The following is a 7,954-nucleotide window of genomic DNA, read 5'->3' on the forward strand; positions in this document are numbered from 1 at the left end:
TTTCAATTGTGATCTGAATCCTTCCAAATTTTGACTATTTTTTAAGACTTTCTTGATCCCTAAGTTCAGCAAATCAATTCCAAATATGCCTAATTAATTGATTATTTAATTAATCAATTTTTACCAATTTTACAATAAATCAATAAATGTTTTGTCTTCGAATTAAATCGAGTACATGCAACCTTACCATAAACTTTATCCTTAACTAATAGTGTTATGACACATTATTTAATTTAAATTGAATTAAAATTAGACCAATCAGAATTACGAGTTCATAATCATGTGTGGTCGGGATTTAATTCATGCAAGTGCACATTACAGTTAAAACTTGCTTTCTTGATATCTTTTAATAAGGTTGTCTGATTGAGACCCATGAAATGTCGTTTTAATGGTTATGACCTTTGGAGTTTTTTCATGAAATGTATTTGGAGATCAAGCAGCCAAAAGTACAATTTTGCCCTTGTGACATGATACAGTGATGGCATGCAATGCAAGTGAGATGCAAAGAAATGCAAATGTAGTTAAATGAGAGTTGTAAAATAAGGTGTCTACATCTATACAAATATTTTTAAAATTTTTAAATATAAATGGGGCGCATTAGGGTGGAAAAGGTTAACCTCGTCTGTACCCCATTTGTTTGCGGGCGGGTTTAAATTGCCATCCCTAACTCTAATACCTAAGTTTACTTTTACCTAGACCTAAAAAACAAATCTAATATCAACATCTAATCACTTTTTATTCTTTTTATTATATATATATATATATATATATATATATATAAAAGTGGGTAAATTATGTGTTTGGTTCTTGACATTTATGTTGTGTGTTAATTTGGTCTATGACATTTCAAATGTGTCAATTTGGTCTATAACTTTATGGTATTTTTTTTTATTATAAAAAATATATATATCAAAAGGTTAGGGACCAACATATTTTGGTATTGTGTCAAAATAATTCATGCTTTTAAGCGATGGATGAAAAATGCTAACGTGACTAATGATAAAAATAAAATATCATTTGCATGCCACATAGACTATCACATGTATTGCCATATGGCCTTAAATTAAAAACTTAAGTGACAAGTTAGTTATTTCAAAACCTAAACCTAAATTTGAACGTCAAATTTAATTTTTATTATTTAATTTTTAAAAAAATTTAGGTTTTAGTTTTAAAACCTAGATTTCTTTATACATGATTTGTATTGTTGTGGAGTTTGGATTTTGGATAGTGTGTGCATTATGTGGATTCCTTAATAAGACGCTACGTGGCAATTTAGGTTTTAAAATGGCTGTGTCACTTTAGTTTTTAATTTTAGGCCATATATGGCCGTACATGTATCATGGAAATAATATTTTATTTTGGCCACTAAATACATTAGTATTTTCTATTCATCATTTAATGACAGAGACTATTTTAACATAATATCAAAAAATTAAAAACTAAACTGGTATGTTTGAAGATTCTCAAAAAAAAAAAAATTGATATATTTAAAAGATTAGTGACTAAATTAACACAAATAATTTAGACAAAAAATAAAATTTTTTTGAGTAAATAACAAAACTTATTAGAACACACAAGAAAGTGATAATAATATTTTAAACCGAATTTATAATATCTTATATAATCAAAGTACAATTATAGAAGGACCAAACTTTTGTAGTTATAGATTAAGATTATAAACAGTAAAATATTGACACAGTAATTACCCAAATTTTTTTCTTTTAAGAGAATCGAATATTGTTTTGGATTGGTCTTCTCATATTTCCGTTGGAGAAGAATGAGTACATGTTTCATAAAATAAAAAAAAGTAAATGAGGACGGGCACACAGATCGATGACGTGGGAAATCGATTAGTTTAAAACAACGGTTCAAATTAAAAAGAATTGCAACTCCTGTCTCCAGCTGCCTCGTGCCTCTGCTTGCTCAGAAAAACTTCCTTCCGTCGCTGGTAAAGGCTTTCGCGTCAGGGATGGTGCTGTCACTTGAAGCCAGTTGTAACCGTTACTGAGATTTGCAAAACCGGTTGTTAGCTACGGCATTAGGGTTTTTGTGTCTCTCTATTTCTTTGAGTCTTAGATGTTTATTCTCATCCGCATTATTTGATTTTTTTCAACAGGAACTATATGCTTTTTGATTTGATTGTTACAATATAATTCTCTCTCTTGCCTTTTTCAAGATTGACAAGATGATGATTTTTGGGTATAGGCAAGTGTGCCCCTTTTCTTATACAGCTTTCTAAATGCAAAAATTGATTGTTTTGTCGGTGCAGGTATTGTTTGACTCTTCTAGATATTTGTTTGTCATTTGAAAACTACTCAAGATGTATGCCATTTATATTGACTTTGCTGTTAATATAGAATATGTTGACACATTCAAGGGTTTTTGGTATAATTTTATATTCAGCAAACGCACTGTCACAATTTGGTTCATTGAGTGCCTGGACATTGCTATACCATGATTCTTTGTCTTTTAAAATAGTGCATGACTAATTAGTAACTAGTTTCTTCATAAAGTTAAAGTTCTCCTGAAAAAGATAGTAGGATAGTGGATTGTCTGGATACCTACATTTTGAGGTGCATTATGTCAGTTTTTCTGTGTGTGTGTGTGTGTGTGTGTGTTTGTGAATTACAATGAAAATGAAAATTTGCCCTTATTACAGAACATCATTTTATTGGTATGTGATTCTCTCTCTGGCCAGTCTTGTCTATTTATGTTAGCAATTTATCTTTTCAATGACTTGGCGACTTCTGATCCATGACCCAAATCCCTTCAGATTAAATCTGAGGATAGCTTTTCAGCGACAATTTGGCTCAGGCCGTTGAGTTATTAATAGATCTCAGCATATTGAATGAGTTTAATGGGGGGTTTTCAATTGGATGTAACAAAATTGTCTGGTTTTAGGGTTGTTATTGAATGGTTTAGTTTTTGAAGCTATTGTTGCAGCTAGATGGATTATCAGAGAAGGATGAGATTTTGTGTTATGAAGATGGGAATAACATTTGGGAGGAACATGTATAATCATTCCAGCTGGATTTGATGGGGTAGCTGGGCTGCATTTCCATAAGTCTAAGTTTATGTTTCTTCAACAAGTGATGGGTCTCGCCTTATCTTCTTTTACTTGTAAGAGAATAGGAGAAGCTAGTTATCACTTGTCAGTATTGTCTAAAACACTGTAATATTTATCTAATACTATTCTAAACCAAAGTTAAGTGAGGATTTTAAAGTATTTTATAAAGAGTTATGTGTATCCGTTTTTGTTAGTTTTTTTCCTTTTCAGTTTTCACATGTTCTCCACAACAACACAAATACTCCGGTATATGTTTATATCCCAAATTTCGGTTCTTTAACCTGCCATCTGGGGCTCTACAACTGTTATTCTTTTTTGACGGAGTCCAACAACAATGCACTTTTGAGTTTTTGACAATTGTTTCATTGTTATGAACTTTATTATGTGTGTTTAAAGAGGTTGATCCTGTTTTTTAATTCCTAGGTGATATAGTCTAAAAATTCATCATATATACCTAGTTCTTCTTTTTCAGTCTCCCTTATTATTATCACTCCCAAAATCTAACCTTCATGTATTTCTCCTCTCTAACTTATTTGTATATATTTTCCTCCCACTTTTGTTTCAAAAATCTGCAAGCAAAATTTTTCATATAAATGTTATGGTTGTCAAATGTTCTTTGCTCTCATGCTTTTATACATTGTGGTTCATAGGAATGGTAGATGAGAATACCATGCTTGTCAAGTAATTTTCAGATCTGGTGTGATTCAAGTTTATAATTCTTTTATTAGTTTAACATATATTCTTTTATTTGCTCTCATATATAAAATTGTTTCTGTGTAGCATTTTTAAGGTTCTTGCTTGGAGCAGATTACTAAATGCTTTAAAAAATAACTTAAAATGTTCGTGAGGACATGGAAACTCTTATAGTTTGTATGTGTTAGCATATGGACCCTCTCTGATAATGGTTTTGGATGCCATAATAAAGATTGAAAATTTGCAACTTTCAATGAAACATTTTAATAAAATTTGCAACTTTATTTAAAATAAAAGTCGATATATCATGATCATTGTGTTTGCATGATGCAGTTGTTATCATTATCATAAGATGCTCAGTTATTATAAGTAGCATGTATGCATATCATTTTTAATCATCAGTTGTGTGAAGTTTGTTTATTAGAATGTTTTTTGATGCAATTATATTTATTAGAATGTTGTGGGCTATAGTTTTCTAATGCTTTTTGTAGTACCCAAAAGAGAAAAAAAAAAGGCACCAAGGGGGGGGGGATCATCAATGGTGAAATCATGGTTTTAAAAACCGAACCGGTCAAAGAACCGTTTTTTTTTTAATTTCCGGTTCAACCCCGGTTTTTGACCGGTTTTTGGCCGGTTTTCCGGTTTTTGACCGGTTATTGACCTTTTAACCGGACCAGATTGGCCTCCGGTTCCCGGTTGAACCGGTCGGACCGGCCGGTCCGGTCCGGTTTTTAAAACAGTGGGTGAAATTGGGCTTCATCTACACAACTAATAAGAGGAGATCTCTTTGATTTCAACTTTTTATATGTTCCATATTACGCTCACACCAATTATGATACCTCAAATTATATATTTTCCCCCTACTTTCTATTTCATAAATAACCATTTTCTCCCTTTACGCTTTTCGTTGTCAAATGTTCTAGTCCCATGGTTTGATTGTTGTGGTTCCTAAGAATGTCAGAAAATGAAAATATCAAAAACAAAAGAAAATGAAATGAAGTTTGTGTAATTAACTGTGAGACTGTTTGGTTATTGAGGTAAAAGATAAGATAAGAAAAGCATCTTACTATGATGATGACAGTAATTATCATTTTTGGATTTCATCATTTTAGTTCTAAGAAAACTCAAAATCATTCTCAACTATTACTTGTGAAATTATTTGTTAGAAATTTTTACAAGAAGCCATCATGTTCACATCTTCTCTATTGTTTTCTTTTTGTTAGCTTGAGAAAAAAGAAGCATAAAGGATGGCTAAACCTCTTCTTGAACGTGAAAGAGGCTACAGAGAATCATCTGTTGATATGTGTGAATGCTTATCAGAGGGAGACGCTGTAAGAAAGAGAGAGGGATAAAGTAAAGGGACAAACAGATTGAGTGATGGGTCAGTGGAGAGAGGGGAAAAAGAGATGAAAGAGAAGAGAAAAGAAAAAAGGAGTGAGTGTGTGATTAATAATTTAACATGAAATGAAAAGAGATAGGAAAAGGAAAGGGTAAACTACGTATTTGGTCCCTATTTTTTACACCATATTTTAATTTGGTCCCTAATATTTCAATTGTGTTAATTTGGTCCCTAACCTTTTAGAAAAGCATCTGTTGATATGTGTGAATACTTATCAGAGGGAGAGAGTTTACAAGTCTCTAGATGGCTGGTAGGTTTTGCAGCTTGGCTTGGTCTGAACAAGCAGTTGAAGAAACCACTACAAATCAGGTAAAATCTATAAAATATGCCCTTGGAAAGTTATCTAGCTATGATCATTGGTGATAGAACACAAATCCGTCAGTGAGTGAGCAGATGGAATCACTCGTGGGATGTGAAGGTTTGCTCGACGAGGGACACCGGTGTGGCGCCTGCCACAAAGTCTCCGATGCCAAAGTTAGGATCACAATTAAACACAATAAAGGAGTCAAAGATAGTTTCAGAGTATTTTTGCATATCTCACCTTCCGCTGATTGTATGGGAGCTTTATACCTGGGACCTTAGGGGATAGCCGTTGAGGCTGTTAATGCTCTTAGGAGTAACGCCCATGGTCCAGTAATGAGACTTTTAAGAAGCTCCCAACGGTCTGCTTGGTTGATTTAGTAACTGCTCAGGTCATTGATTGGCTGCATTGAATGGCCTCCTGTCTTCGTCAGTGATGAAGGTTTTCTTCGTTATTTCTGATGACCTCGTCATGGATGATTCCTTCGTCACTACTATTAACTTCGTCAGTAGAAGGTAGAATCGTCATTCCCATCAGTTGCCCCCCAAGTTCTGGGGTTGTCGATGACGCGTCATGACGATCACAGAAGATGAAAAGTTTTTCTTGTGACTCTTGGGGTTCTGTTCCGCTTTTAATGCTTAGTGGCGGCGCTACACGCAGTCATGGCCACGTGGCGCGTGATGATCTGTGGAATTAATGGCATGACCCTTGGGTTTCCCGCTGGTTTTTCAATTGTTTTTTGGCCCACATTTAAAACTTCTCCTTTTCAATTTTTCGTCTACTTCTCAGAGAGCAAAAACAAACCAAATTTTTTAGTGATATTCTGAGCATTTTGAGACTTCCTTTCTTCTCCGATTTGCCTTGCGCTGTGCTTTTGCCGTTCCGCCATTGGAGGTACGTTTTTCTTTCCTTTTTCTTTCTTCTTTTTCTTCTTTTACTGTAGCATAATTTCTGATTTGCTATTCCCTTTCGCTTCTATTCTGGTGTTGGTTTTTGTTTTTCTTTTGGGGTTTCAGTTTCGTACCTTGTTTTTCTGCCTTTCGATTTCTGTATTTTCCATGGTTGATAGCTTAGAGGTTAGGATAGCTTGCCCGTCGATCTCCTTCCTTTTTGCGCGTCTAGGGGGGTCTTTGGGTACTTACCCTTTTTTAGAAAATTTTGTGTACGAAGGCAATAGTCTGAGCGTCGTTTTGAGTGAATTGTTGCCCTTGCTCCGTCAATCGCTAAATTGGTTTGAGGGTTTAGGAGGGAGAGGATTAATGTCTGAGGTTAGGTCTAGTGACCTCGAGACTGGGCTATCATCCAGTGGTGGCCCGGCTGAAGGAGATACAGCCGTCTCTGGTTCTCGAGAGGTTAGGGTTTTTTATGCCCTTAGGGAGATTTGTGGTCTGGATGACGAGACCGTGAACAGATTTAAGGATAGGTTTCAATTTCCGTCTAGGGTTCGTGTTCGTCGACCCAGGGAAGAAGATAGGGCTTGTCACTTCTTTCCAGGCGAAATATGCTTTTACGAGTCAACCTTCACCTGTGGGCTTAGGTTCCCCGTCCACCCGTTCCTGATGGAACTTTTAGATCATTTTGGTATAGCTCCTGGGCAGCTCATGCCTAACTCATGGAGGATCGTCATCAACTGTATGCAAATATGGTTGGCCTCCAATGGGGATATGATCAGGATAGGCGAGCTCACCTACCTGTATCGTTTGAAAGAGTCTAAGGAGTGGGGGTATTATGAATTAGTCCCTTGGGAGAGAAAGACTAGGATCGTCAAGGGATTGCCCTCGTCATTCAGGTATTGGAAGTCGCGCTTTTTCTTTGTGTCTGGGGACGACTTCAAGACTCAATCCAGCAGTGATTGGGGTGATATCCCGAGGTTGCTCCGTCGGTGGGGAACCCCGACCTTAGGTGCGTCAGTATTTCTTCCTGTTGCTTCAATCTTGCCAATTTTGAGGTTCTGGTCTTGCTGACTTCTTTGTTTCTTTGTTTGGTATAGTTAATAGACGGCCTGGACTGAAGAGACGGTATAAGGAACGCATAGAGACCGCCATCGGGTACGCTGAGACGATTGAGAGCTGGGACGAACTGGTTGACCCCCGGTCTCTTGCATTTTACAACCTTGGTCCTGACCCATCTCCTTTCGTTCTTCGTCAGCTTGGCATTGAAGGCAAAAAGAGTAAGTTTTAACTTCGTCAATGCTGATTCTTCTTATGTATACTTAAGCAATTTTTTTGACACACTTTCTTCTTGCAGAGATGACGACAAAATTCAACAAGGACATGTATGCGAAGATGAGATCAAAGAAGGACGAACCCCTGTCCAATCTGGGAAAGAAGACGGTGCGAGTCACCGGGAAGGGTTCTGCCTCCATCCCGCTCAGCATCGTTCCTTCCATAGCTTCCGAAACGACGAGGACTGCCTCCCCGGCCGTTTCAATAGAAGAGATTCCTACTCCCGGCTCCAAAAGGCCGCGTGTGTCTGGCAAAGGGAAGGAGAAGAC

Source organism: Quercus robur, chromosome 9 (assembly GCF_932294415.1).
Source record: "Quercus robur chromosome 9, dhQueRobu3.1, whole genome shotgun sequence".
NCBI lineage: Eukaryota > Viridiplantae > Streptophyta > Magnoliopsida > Fagales > Fagaceae > Quercus > Quercus robur.